Source organism: Capra hircus, chromosome 24, assembly GCF_001704415.2.
Source record: "Capra hircus breed San Clemente chromosome 24, ASM170441v1, whole genome shotgun sequence".
Taxonomy (NCBI): domain Eukaryota; kingdom Metazoa; phylum Chordata; class Mammalia; order Artiodactyla; family Bovidae; genus Capra; species Capra hircus.
Window position 1 is genome coordinate 37,974,199 of NC_030831.1, and position 13,574 is coordinate 37,987,772.

The 13,574-nt window shown below is 41.1% G+C and overlaps 1 protein-coding gene across 7 annotated transcripts in view; it reads right to left on the reverse strand.

Annotated features, from left to right (window-relative positions):
• The window catches only part of DLGAP1 (DLG associated protein 1), a 299,101-nt gene that overhangs the window by 25,772 nt on the left and 259,755 nt on the right, over window positions 1-13,574 (reverse strand). The window lies entirely within an intron of this gene.

The window sequence follows — 13,574 nt, forward strand, 5'->3', positions numbered from 1 at the left end:
TTGCTGTAATTTTCTTTGAAACAAAGGGCGGGGGGAAGGGAACCCAACCCAGCGTGGACCAAGACTATCTTGAATCCTGCATAACCACATTTCCCAGGGACAGCTCTTACCTGAAGACAAGCTAAAATGCTATTAAGCTCCTCTTAAGATTAAAGCTCCTTTCCCTGGTAGTTCTTCTCTTGATCATCTGCTCATAGTGATAATTTGGTACAAAGCCTTTGGGGCAAAATCAACTCAGATCTAGAGTTCTCCAGTATCGTCTTTCCCTGTGCCTTTAATGTCCCCTCCACAGCCCTTCTCCCGAGATAAAATACAAGACAACTTGATAACAGCATTCTGTATGGACATCCATGCAGTTGGTGTTTCTCAGCCAAATGGCTCAAGACACCTACAGCGAAGGTGAGGACTGATGGAAGGTGAGAGGGGTGGGGAAGGACAGGGGAGCAGTCTGTTCTTTCTCAGACAAGGGGCAGGGGAAGGCCTATGTCTGAAGTAATTTAAAACAACTCTGGAAAGTTTCCCTGGCTCCAAGAGCAGACAGAAAATGACGATTTAACAAAATATAAGCGTTTATAAGTCTATAGAAGGCAGCATCAGGTGTCTGTTACCCCGCTTGATACTTATTTTTTTAAGGTAACCTCCTGATCTAATATTTCTATTCTGAAGAAATACACATAACATAAAATTGACTAACAACTTTCAAGTATATGATTCAGTGGCCTTAAGTTCGTTTCCATGGTTGGGCAGCCATCACCACCATCCCTTTCCAGAACTTTTTCAGCTTTCCTAACTGAAACTCTGTACCCATTAAACAACTCCTCATCCCACCTCCCTTCCCTCCAGCCTGTAGTAGCTACGATTGCACATTTTGTCTCTCTAAATTTGATTATTTTCAGTCCCTCACGTAGGTAGAATTACAAAGTATTTGTCTTTTTGTCGCTGGCTTATTTCACTTAGCATGATGTCTTCAAAGTTCATCCATATTGTAGCATGTGTCAGAATTCCCTTCCCATTTAAGGCTGAATAAATCCCATTATATGTATATACCACATTGTGTTCATTTTTTAATCCATTGATAAACACTTGGCTTTGTTCCACTTTGTGGCTATTGTGAATAACTCTTCTATGAACATGGGTATACAAATACATCTTCGAGATTCTGCTTTCATTTGTTCTGGGTACATGCCCAGAAGCAGAATTGTGAATTATGTGGTAAATCTGTTTTCCCTAGCAGCCGTACCATTTTATATTACAACCAACAATGCACAAAGTTTTTAATCTCTCCACATCCTTGCCAACACTGATTTTCTGACTTTTTCTATAGTAGCTGTTCTAATGGGTATGAAGTGGTATATTTTCTTGGCTAGTTCATAATTACGCCATGTTATGATGGTTTATTTGCCAGCTGATTTTCAATTAACATTCAGTAGGGCCAGCCTTAAAGAAGAGTGCACTAAGGTCCATACAACATTTAATAAACCAGATAATATGTTTTTTTCCTAACTCTCCTGGAAACTCTGTAAGATCCAGTTAACACCAGTATTCTAGTCCCTCAAAAATAAAGAATGAACAGACTGGAAGTCACAATAAGGAAAAGGTATAATCATCTCAATCAGTCCATTTCCCCCCTAGAGAATAAATACCAAGAAAATAAATGACTGCACAATTGATATGTGTTAATTATTAGGGTGATCACAATAATAAAAAAATGTTGTGATGCTCGCCATTCATTTTATGAGGATAGGGCAGCCAAAAAAGGCTGGTCCATCTCACTGTTGGCTGTTTTCAAGAAGTTACTTCTGTAGTCAGAGAAGAAGAAATATCTTGTGACATGCCTTATGTGCAGAATGTAAAAAGAAATGAATCAGATGAACTTATTTACAAAACAGAAACAGACTTCCAGACTTAAAGAATGAACTTGTAGTTGAACTTGTGGTGAACTTCCCCAGGGGGGGAAGGATGGGAGGGAGGGATAGTTAGGGAGTTTGGAATCAACATGTACACACTGCTACATATAAAATGAATCACCTACAAGGCCCTACTGTATAGCACAGGGAACTCTGCTCAATGTTATGTGGCAGCCCAGATGGGAAGCAAATTTGGGAGAGAATGGATACATGTATATGTATGGCTGAGTCCCTTTGCTGTCTACCTGAAAGGAATTGGCAACCCACTCCAATAGTCTTGCCTCGAGAATTCCATGGACAGAGGAGCCTGAAGGGCTACAGTCTGGGGTGGCAAAGAGTTGGACATGACTGAACAACTAACACACACACACATGGCTGAGTCGCTCTGGTGTTTACCTGAAACTAGAACCTATCACAACATTGTTAATTGGCTATACCATAAAACAAGATAAAAAGTTAAAAAAAAAAAGTTACTTCTGTGGAAGGTATCAGGCATGGTGATTTTATAGGTGGCTCAGATGGTAAAAAATCTGCCTGCAATGCGGGAGACCTAGGTTCAATTCTTGGATTGTGAAGATCCTCTGGAGAAGAGAATGGCAACCCACTCCAGTATTCTTGCCCAGAGAATCCCATGGACAGAGGAGCCTGGTGGGCTATAGCCCATGAGATCGCAGAGAATTGGACACGACTGAGCAACTCACACTTAACTCTGAAGTGGGTCACAGTAAAAACTGCCCAGTGTGAAAGTCTAAAAGAATGTCCTTTCTGGTACTCTCTGTGAAAACAAGAACAATTCTGCCACCGTGATTCTCCCAAAAGTCAACGGTTTCTTGGCTTTAGGAGGCCACTTCTGCCGCCTTCTTGCTCACCCGCCAACATGTTAAATGACATCTGAAGCTGAGCTGTCTCTCCAGCTGCACGTGTGTGAATTGGATGACTTTCCTCCCAACAGTTGACATCCTGCCTGTTCCACTGACACAAAATCCCGACTATGAAAACACTTGGCTCCACTCTCCAAGATCATGGGCTGCCAGAGGCATAACATTTCCAGACTCAAGGAAGGCCCAGCGCCTTATTGTTTCCAACTGGAGCAAACTTGCCAGAGACAGAGTCTGCTGCACACGCAATCACAGAGACCCACTTTCCTCATGCCTCTGTTTTTATCTACCCAAATCGGTACCACCAGCATTCCTTATAGAGGGCTCCTGGCTATGAATCCTGTAAAGTATCCACCTTCTTAAGAAAAATGACTTGGCAGGAGATGAGTGGAAGTTTGCAGGTTAGTCACCCAGAAAGAAAGAAAGGTAAAATTAAAATGGTTTGGGATTAAAAGCGGTGCCTTTGAACTCAGGCAGCCTTCTCCGGGTTGCACTGCTTCTCTCAATTAAGTTCCTTAAACGAGCGCTTTATTCCACCCAGAGTTTTCAAAGAATGTTCTGCTCTGTGAAACACTTTATGTCTTTCATGTGCTGAGTGTCCTCTGGGCGAAGGGTGTGATCAAGTTGTTGTTTAAAAGTCTGATAGGAACACAGAAGGAGTCACTGGATTTATTTCTGTGTTTTTGAAAAGAATGGATCAGTTGCTGGTGGATGGTAAAAGCCTAAAAGCTGAACCCAGTGGCTTCAAGACAGTTTCCAGTCTTGAAACTTCCTTGACCCTTCATGCCATAAAGGCAAAATGTGTAATAATTACAAATTCTGAAATGAACTGGCTGCTATTCTGGCCAAGGGATTGAAAAACCATGAAACCAAAGACTAAACCAACCAGTACGGGACAGGATACTCTTCTGAAGGCAGGAGGAAGGACACTTTGAGCATTCACCTCTGCTGTTGCTTTGGCTCTTTCTATGAAGCAAGTTTATGTGTCTGATGAGAGGATTTTCTGTCCCTCTCCCACCACTTTTCTGTTCAGCAGATTACAAATCAAGAAATAGATGGGAAATCTTGGAGGCTTATTCTAATTTCCCTTGTCAGGTGGAGGTGTATTTGAACAAAATGAGTCACAAAAACTAAGCAGAGTCTGTATCTTTAGAACACATATGCTTTGTTCCTGCAAATTGAGTTATCTGAGACACAAATCATAAAGACCCTTGCTCCTTGGAAGAAAAGCTATGACAAGCCTAGACAGTGTATTAAAAAGCCGAGATATCACTTTGCCGACAAAGGTCTGTAATAAAGCTGTGGTTTTCCCAGTAGTCATGTATGGATGTGAGAGTTGCTCCATAAAGAAGGCTGAGCACTGAAGCATTTATCCATTTGAACTGTGGTTCTAGAAAAGACTCTTGAGAGTCCTTTGGACAGCAAGGAGATCAAACCAGTCAACCCTAATGGAAATCAACCCTGAATATTCATTGGAAGCACTGATGCTGAAGCTGAAGCTCCAATACTTTGGCCACCTGATGTGAAGAGCTGACTCACTGGAAAAGACCCTGATGCTGGGAAAGATTGAAGGCAAAAGGAGAAGAGGGTGGTAGAGAATGAGATGGTTGCATGGCATCACCAACTCAATGGACAAGAATTTGAGCAAACTCCAGGAGATAGTGGAGGACAGAGGAGACTGGCGTGCTGCAGTCCATGGGGTCAAAAAGAGTTGGATATAACTGAGTGACTGAATAACAACAAGTCATAAACTTATCTTAGGGAAATTCAGTCACACCTGTTAGAGAATCCTGTACTCCATGGGTCCTATCCACATAAAAGCTACCTTTCAGGACTAAATCTAGTTTCAAAGAGAGAAACGTGAGTCCTTTGCTGTTCTTTCTTTTTTACACATTTTTTCCTGTACCTCCTGTCAAAGGCTGAATACACAAGGAATTTGGAGATACCGTCCTTCAAAAGTTCAGTATCTTGGTGTTTTGGGAAATGGTACTTAACCGATGTAAAAATCCAAGATGTCTCATTATATAAAAGACAGGTGGAAAGGATGGTGAGGGAGGTGATGAGATTGAGATCAAGAATTAAGACACCCTAACAAAGAGATTCAGTCTTTCTTGTCAGACCAGCTTCCCAGTTAGAATGGAGCACATAGGAACCTATGAGTAATGTAGCCCTTGTTCACAAATTCATTGGAAGTGTCCTGCTCCCCATTTGAATGTGATTAGCACAGTCCTATTGACAGATTTTAAAACTACTCAACACAAGCATCCACTGGTCATTTAAAACCCTCCACATTCATCACCCTTTTGCCCAAAGCTCTCTTTAAGCAAAGAAAATTAGAATAGGTTTTCTACATGAAGACTCACTCTGGGCCAAATTATTGTAACGCATTTGTCAAGTAAAAGGGAGGAAATGGTAATGATGAGAATGGGCTTGGTATCAGCTGATAGTGTCTGTGAGGGCCCCACTTGTTACCATTCTCCTGTTAGTACCAGCCGGGCAGGTTCTGTATCCTTGATAGACTGCTGCCATGGGAACCTTAGTTGGGAGCCTCAACAAAACATCCTTGAGCTGACTATGCCCCAGAAGGACCGACTTTCCCCCTACCCCGCCACGAGAACATTAGGTCATTTGTTGGCTCCTGACCCCAGGTAACGAACAAAAGCCTGAGAAGTCTCACTTACAGTTGCCTTTCATTGAATCCTGTTATGGGGTCAAATGGGGGACACTGGCTTGTGAGTCAGATGGTAATTTTTCTTTTTGCAAAGTGAATTATCTTGGAAAGCATGTAAAAAGGAAGAAAGAGAAAAATGGAGGGAAGTGAGAGGAGGAGGATGGGCAGGAAGGAAAGAATGAAAAGGAAGGAAGAAAGAAAATGTATGAGGCATATAAGGAATTATACCAGTTTCCAGGCTTTTGAAATCTGAAATGCATGAATACCACACCTTTAAAACTCAGGTGTACCTGATGGAACTATTTGGCTAGGCCATAGTATTGTTAACTTGGCAAAGAAAAGAGATTGTTGAGTATAATAGGGAGGGTGGGTGCTCGTTGGTGCCGTGCTCCAGGGAAGCTGAGAGCAGTTGGATTGATCCAAAGCCTCTGGGTTGGCAGATGCTGGATGTTTCTGACTACCAAAGGTCTTGCCAAGTCTCTGGTCCCTGAACAGGCTGTCAGAAGATGCTGCCTCGATTTTGGCTTTTTGTTTTTAACATCCTGCTTAGTCAAAAAGGCACAAATCGCTGCAAGCCCAAATGTTTACATATTTAAGTCAGTCAAGATCAAAAGAGGTCTTTTGTAGCAGTTGACACGGTGTTAAAAGAGAGAACAATGCTCCTTTCCCAAAGGCTTGTTCCTGCCAGTTTGAGGCTTTAACATGTGAAGCTTCAACATGTGAAGCGAGGGAGATGTTAAAAACTCAGAACTGTATAGGAATAGAGGTAATTTTGGTGATGGAACAAAAGCAGGCATTGGTTTCTAGAAATAGGGAACAGGTCCCATAGTGGGCGCTCAAGCTTTCCTTCCACACTTGTGTTCAATCTGTGTGTTCACAAACTTGCTGAAATGGCAGGTGTCATTCACAAGCACTTTTTTTTCCCTTGCTGCTCAGAATGGCTTGCAGGATCTAAGTTCCCCTACCAGGGATGGAACCCAGGGCCCTGGCAGTGAAAGCAACGACTCTTGTCCACTGGACTGCTAGGGAACTGCCTAAAAGCACATTTTAATGTCAGCATTTCCTCCCTTAAACATTAAGTGTGTCCTGGAGGGTCTCTGTGTTACAAGGAAAAAAGGAGATGGTTCTACCAAGAGGGAATAAGAAAGGCCAGAGGCTATTATGCAAATCCATCTGCTCCCATTCCCATACCATAAATGAAAGACAGATGAAAGATCTTGTTTTCCTTTGCATACACACACCTCCAAATACGCACATCCTGCCCTGGACCAGACAGCATATTATAAAGCAGAGATGTTACTTTGCCAACAAAGGTCCGTCTAGTCAAAGCTATGGTTTTTCCAGTAGTCATGTATGGATGTGAGAGTTGGACCACAAAGAAAGCTTGAGTGCTGAACAACTGATGATTTTAAACTGTGGTGTTGGAGAAGACTCTTGAGAGTCCCTTTTGCTGCAAGGAGATCTAACCAGTCAATCCTAAAGGAAATCAGTCCTGAATATTCATTGGAAAGCTGAGGCTGAAGCTGAAACTTCAATATTTTGGCCACCTGATGGGAAGAACTGACTCATTGGAAAAGACCCTGATGCTGGGCAAGATTGAAGGCAGGAGGAGAAGGGGATGACAGAGGATGAGATGGTTGGATGGCATTACCAACTCGATGGACATGAGTTTGATCAAGCTCCGGGAGTTTGTGATGGACAGGGAAGCCTGGTACGCTGCAGTCCATGGGGTCGCAAAGAATAGGACACAACTGAGCGACTGAACTGACCGACTGACTGACTGCCCTGGACATTCACTGTCATCTAGCCTCACCTGTTTAACAAGGAAAGGGTGGGGATTGGGGAGTTGATGAGGGAGGAAAAGGCCACAAAATGACTTACTCTCCATTTATTCTGGGATAAGTTTTCTCCTCTGGTTCTCTTGGCTCTGAAAGTAAATAGTCTTTTCAGTAACTATCTCTCACTTGGACGATCTCCAGATAAAGAGGCCAGCCAGTTAAGAAGTAGTTTACAAAGACATAGGAGGAAATATTAAATACACATACACTAGGAAAATAACATTCTGGAGTTTTCTTGCCAGAAATTGCTGTGAGACCAGTAGCTTTTCTCTGTGCATGTCCATTTGTCATTTTGACAATGTTAATAAATAACCCCAAAGCGCACCATTTTGAAGCTTTCAGCTCCCCTTAACCCTTTCAGTTGTGAAGACCAAAGATGACTGCTTTATAAATTGTTAAAAAATACATCACAAATATCTAACCTTATAAAATGTAGTTGAGTTGGGATGGGGACAGGAGACTGGAACCTGTACTGCATGTTTATCCACACTTGTCTCCTGTTTCTGAACTAGAGATTATGAGGGCAATATAGTGACCTGGGAAATATAGGAGTAAACAGAAAGGCAAAACCCAGGAGATTGGGTCTAGACATCAACTAAGAGTCTTCATCTTGGGATTTCCCTGGTAGTCCAATGGCTAAGACTCCAAGCTCCCAATGCAGGGGGCCTGGGTTTGATCCCTGGTCAGGGAACTAGATCCCACATACCACAACTAAAGACCCTGTGTGCCTCAATTAAGACCCAGAGCAGCTAAATAATTTAAAAAAAAAAGAAAGAGTTTCCATCTGTGTGTAATGCTCTTTCAAAATTGAGGGGACACTGCTGGAATGTTGAATCAGAGAACATACACCTAAAAAAGGTATAGGTGTTCACTATATCCAACTCAAAAACTTTAGCTGTGGAAAGGTAAAGTTACTTTTAACTTGGGTCTCTTTGTTTGGAATGCTCTTTTTCTCCCTATGATTCCATACATTCCAGTATATTCCATGACCTTCCAACCAGAGAGTAGTGATGATAACTGGGCTTACCCCATCCACAGGCCAAATAAAACCTACATTGATGACTTCTGCTTATGGCCAAGAATAGAGTAAGAATGACTGAATTGATTTACACGTCTCTCTGAAACAACTGTAAAAGACTTAACGTGCACACAAATAAATTGTATTTACATGACCTAATAATGGACAATTGGAAATGGAAATAAAAATAAATTTATAACAGCAAGAAAAATACGAAATATCAGTGGGTAAAGCTGACAAAATATGTGCAGGACCTAAAAATAGCTATAAAAATTTAAAAAGCGCTTTGAAAAAGAAGGAAGTTGGTGGACTTACATTACCTGATTTCAAGACTTACTATAAAGCTACAATAGTCCAAAACATTGTTGCATCAGTGTGAAGATGGATAATTAGATCAATGAAACAACACAGAGAAGGCAAAATTATATCTATCTCTTTATATAAATAAATATTTGAGAGAAGGTTCAAAGGATATTCATACGGAAAAATTAAGCTTTGATCCATACCTCACACCATGTATAAAAGTTACTTGAAATATAGGTCCTAGACCATAAAATCTAAAACGACATTCTGGAAGAAAATAGAAAAACCTTGTTAACTTGAATTAGCTAAAGATTTCTTAGCTACGACACTGAAATCACAATCCAGGGACAGGAGGAGGCTTTGGGGAGTGATGGATGTGTTCTCTGGGTTTCTCCGATGGCTCAGCAGTAAAGAATCTGCTTGCAATGCTGGAGACCTGAGTTCGATACCAGGGTCGGGAATATCCTCTGGAGAAGGGAATGGCAACCCACTCCAATATTCTTGCCTGGAGAATCCAATGGACAGAGGAGCCTGGTGGGCTACAGTCCATGGGGTCGCAAAGAGTTGGACACGACTGAGCACACAGGTAGTTTGAAGTTCTACTTCCTGCACAATTTTTTTCTTCTTTTTAAAAATGTGCTTAATGTTTATGTGTACTTGTGCTTAGTCGCTTCAGGGAATCTTCCCAACCCAGGGATTGAACCCAGTCTCCCACATTGCAGGCGGATTCTTTACCATCTGAAGCACCAGGGAAGTTTTATGAACATAAATTTTATGTACTTAACACTTAATCCTCAAAATTGCCCCAGGTGTATAAGCGTCTTCTCCATGGATCAGATTAGGAATTCCACCAATCTTCTTAAAGAAATCTTTAACAGCTTCTGACCTGTCCCCTGTCACCCGGCCACTCACCAGACCTGCCTCGCCACTGTTGTCAGGAGATTCCTCTCCATCATCCTGAGACTTCCCTTTCCCCTTTCTTGTGCTGGATCACCTGTTTCCTGGATTCCATATTTACTTCTTTTTAAAAAAATATTTATTTTCCTACACCAGGTCCCACATGTTGTAGCACATGGGATATAGCTCCCTGACCAAGGATCGAACCCAGGTCCCTTGCATTGGGAATGCAGAGTCTTAGCCACTGGACCACCAGGGAAGTCCCTGTATATTTACTTCTTTCTTTGCTTTTTTCCTTTTGTATTTTTTTTCTAGAAATGTCTTCAGTTTTATCTTTTAACTCTTCTGTTGGGTTTTCCAGTTCTCTGTTAAGTTTTTTAATTTCTAAGAGTTCCTTTTCTTTCCACCCCACCTCTCCATTCCCCACCAGGTGTACAGGAAGATGCTCTGTAAGGGACCACATCAATTTCCATTTCCTTCACAGGGACTTCTTGCCTAACCTTCCTCTCTTTTCTCTCTCTAAAAAAAAATTAAATTTTCTGGATTTTCCTGAGAATGTTTGGTTCTCCTTTCATGGCTTTTCTCTGGTCTCTGTGAGTTTGCTGATTCTTAGCTGTCTGCTCCTCCTTGAAAGTTATAGAAAAAGCCTCCTGAGAAGTCTGTGCTTTGGAGACAGGCTCATTCACTGTGATCCTCAGTGCTGGGTGATCTAACTGCAGAATCCCTGATGGCAGTTTCTTTGGTTCTTTGGGCTCAGACTGGCCCATTCCTCCACTGCAGGCTGTTCATACACCTACGTAGAGGGAATGTGTCTGTGGCTGCTGGGATCCTGGGAGCTGAGAGAGCATAGAACACTTAGGGCAGGTGCCTCGACATTCTGTTTGTGAATTTTCGTTTATCCTCCTATTTTCAGTACAGCAACCCTGCTCTCAACTGTTTGCCTGTCTTCCAGACCCAGGACTGTTTGTTTTGGCCTCTGAAGGGAAACCTCCAGCTTCCTGCCAGAGTAGGGAAGAGCCATCTGTCACCTGACTGCAGATTCAGGCAGTTTTAGCTCCACCCCCAGCCCTATGCCCAGTGCTGTCAATGCCCATACCTTTTGTAGGTTCAGAAACTTAAGTTGAATTATATCTTAGATTTCTGCATGGCTAGCTTTAGATTCAGCTTTCTCTGGTCACCTAAGCCAATTATCATGTGTTTATGTGCCTTCCAGCTCCCACAATCCTGCTGCTGTATTTTTTCCTCTCTTGTTCTCATCCTCCCCAACTTGTGCCAAAACAAACACAAAATCCTTTTACTGTCATTTAGTTTCAGAAGGCCTCAAAGATCGATGTGTGTATATTTTTTTCACCACCTTTAATCAAAAGTCAATCTAGCAATAATGCACATATTCAACAGGGAGAGAAATTTAACTCATATTCTTAAATATTGTATAACTATTAAAAGAAGTATTTGTCATGAATTTTTAATAATGAGAACACTTTTGTTGTAATATTAGTTGATTTTTAAAATATTACTGAATTTTTTACAAAAGATGATTTCAACAACTTTCAAAACGTTCATGGAGAAAGCATGGGTAAAAATATACCCTTCTATTAATTCATGGTTAATGAGTAGGATTATGGAAATTTTTATTTTTATTTCTGCAATTTATAAATTTTCATAGTATATAAATATCTTACTTTTCTTGTCATTAACTAGATTACTTAATGATTCACAATTATTATAGAAAAAGTATTGTCGTTGCTTAGTTGCTAAGTCATATAATACTTAAAAAGATATCTGTCTATCCATGCATATAATCACAGTTTTTTCAGTTGCTCCAGAGTTCATTGGAGAGTTATAAACTGTTAACATGCTGCTGTATGTTTTTCTCTCAGTAATTCTGCATACTATTTTTATAATAAAAATAATAATATTCTTCCTCTTTGTATCCACTCTTAAGAGTCTTTGATTCAGTCATGGGCTAACGTAAGAAAGTCTAGTTTGAACTACTGTTGAAATATAATTGTTACTTGGAAAGAAAGGGGAGATCCCTGGGAGCCTTTTAGCTTTCTCATCTTAGTCAATGGAAAGGATTGGTTTACTAGATTTGCTAATTATCAGCTTGGAAGACAGGAAGACCTCATGAGAACTTGTGGGGACCGGTCCAGGGAATGGGAGAGAATGGAGGCAGGATGCTTGGAGGGCCTGGGATAGAACATAGAGCACAGCTGAGGGGAGCGTTCCTAGGGGAGGGGTTGATCCACTTTGCTTAGATCAGTCCTGCAGAGCAGCAAAAATATGCCATGTGGATTCTATCGAGTAATCCTACTGGCTGACCTGTGAAACAGGAACTGGGGACAGAGAGCTAATGTTGGGGGCTTCCCAGGTGGTGCTAGTGGTAAAGAATCTGCCTCCAGTGCAGGAGATGCAGGAGACAAGGATTCCATTCCTGGGTCGGAAAGATTTTCTGGAGGAGGAAATGGCAACCCACTCCAGTATTCTTGCCTGGAGAATTCCATGGTCAGAGGCTGCAAAGAGTCAGACACGGCTGAGTGACTGAGCACATAAAGCACACAGCTAATGTTGGGTGGAGAGGAGACATTGCTTTATTAGCCTAAAGGAAGTTTTGAAGTCTTGCTTCAAAACCCCATGGATTCATCGACCCTGGCTTGGTGCTGCCATAGCGTTTAAACTAGTGACCTCCAGACAGCCTTCCTCTGTGCATGGTCCCTGCCTGTGAATAAGTGAGGAAGATATGTGATCCTCCATTTGGATTCCTTTTCTTGAAGTAGATAGGTTATCAGTGCATCTTATCTTTTTAGTAATGAGTTACTAACTTTTTCTTTTGTTTCAATAGGGAGCACTGAATAGCACCCTGAATTTACAAGTCTATCTTTTAAGAGATGAATCAGCCAGATGGACTCTGCTATGTCGTGATGGTTTCAAAAAGTGATACTGAGTCTCAGCCTCTTACAAAGCCCTTTTTTTTTTTTTTAAAAATTTATTTACTTTTATTTTTGGCTGCACTGGGCCTTCATTGTGTGGGCTTTCTCTAGTTGCAACAGGCGGGGGCTACTCTTCATTGAGGTAGGTGGGCTTCTCATCTTGGTGGCTTCTCTTTTGTTTCTGAGCTTGGGCTCTGGGGTGCACGGGGTTCGGTAGTTGGTGGCTTGATGGCTCTAGAGCATAGGCTCAATAGCTGTGGTACATGGGCTTATTTAACTCCAAGGCATGTGAGATTTTCCCGTACCAGGGATGGAACCCATGCACTGGCTGGCAGGTTCTTATCCACTGTGCCACCAGGAAGCCCATCTTACAAAGTCTTTTAATCTTCCTCTCTTTGCACTATCTCTTTGTTTCTCTTGCTCTATTTTCTTTCTTTTTTCACTTTTTGTTAGGCTAGTGTCATTTATCAATCTGTTTATTTGGGAAAGTGGGAGATGGATTGTAACAGCCATTCAATGTGAAAACAACAATCTTATCCTTATCACTAGATAATTTAAAAATAATTTAAAATATTTAAAAAAACTCCCAGCTGTCTTTAAGAAATCTCATCTATCCAGTTTGGTATTTTAAGATTCTATTTAAATGAATGACTACCAGCAAAATTATAAAAAGAATTATAATTAGAGATAGAAGAAATAAGCAATCTCTGCTTGACAGCAAATTTCTTATGGAAAGGTTGAAAACAATCATTAACATCAATTTTTAATGCTTATTTATTTCATAGCAGTTAACTACATAATGGCCTTCAAGAAAGGGTATGGTTTGGAAGTTTGAGCACCACCAAAATTGGGGCTGCCAGCTCTTTGGGGCAATGTATTTAAAAGAAATTACTCAGTTTACTGGGGAACAGCAATAATTTATTAAATGTTCAACTTTTTAATAACATGATAAAAATAGCTCATTTGAAGTTTGGGGTTGCTATTAGGCATATAATGTTTAATATTCCTACAGATATGGACAAGCGTCAGGGCATGAATTCGGTGATACAGAATTGCTAACTGCAGGGGAAACGTTTGAAGTACATTTAAAAAATTAGGATGATTTTCTCTTATCTTTAAAGAAAAGATGGTA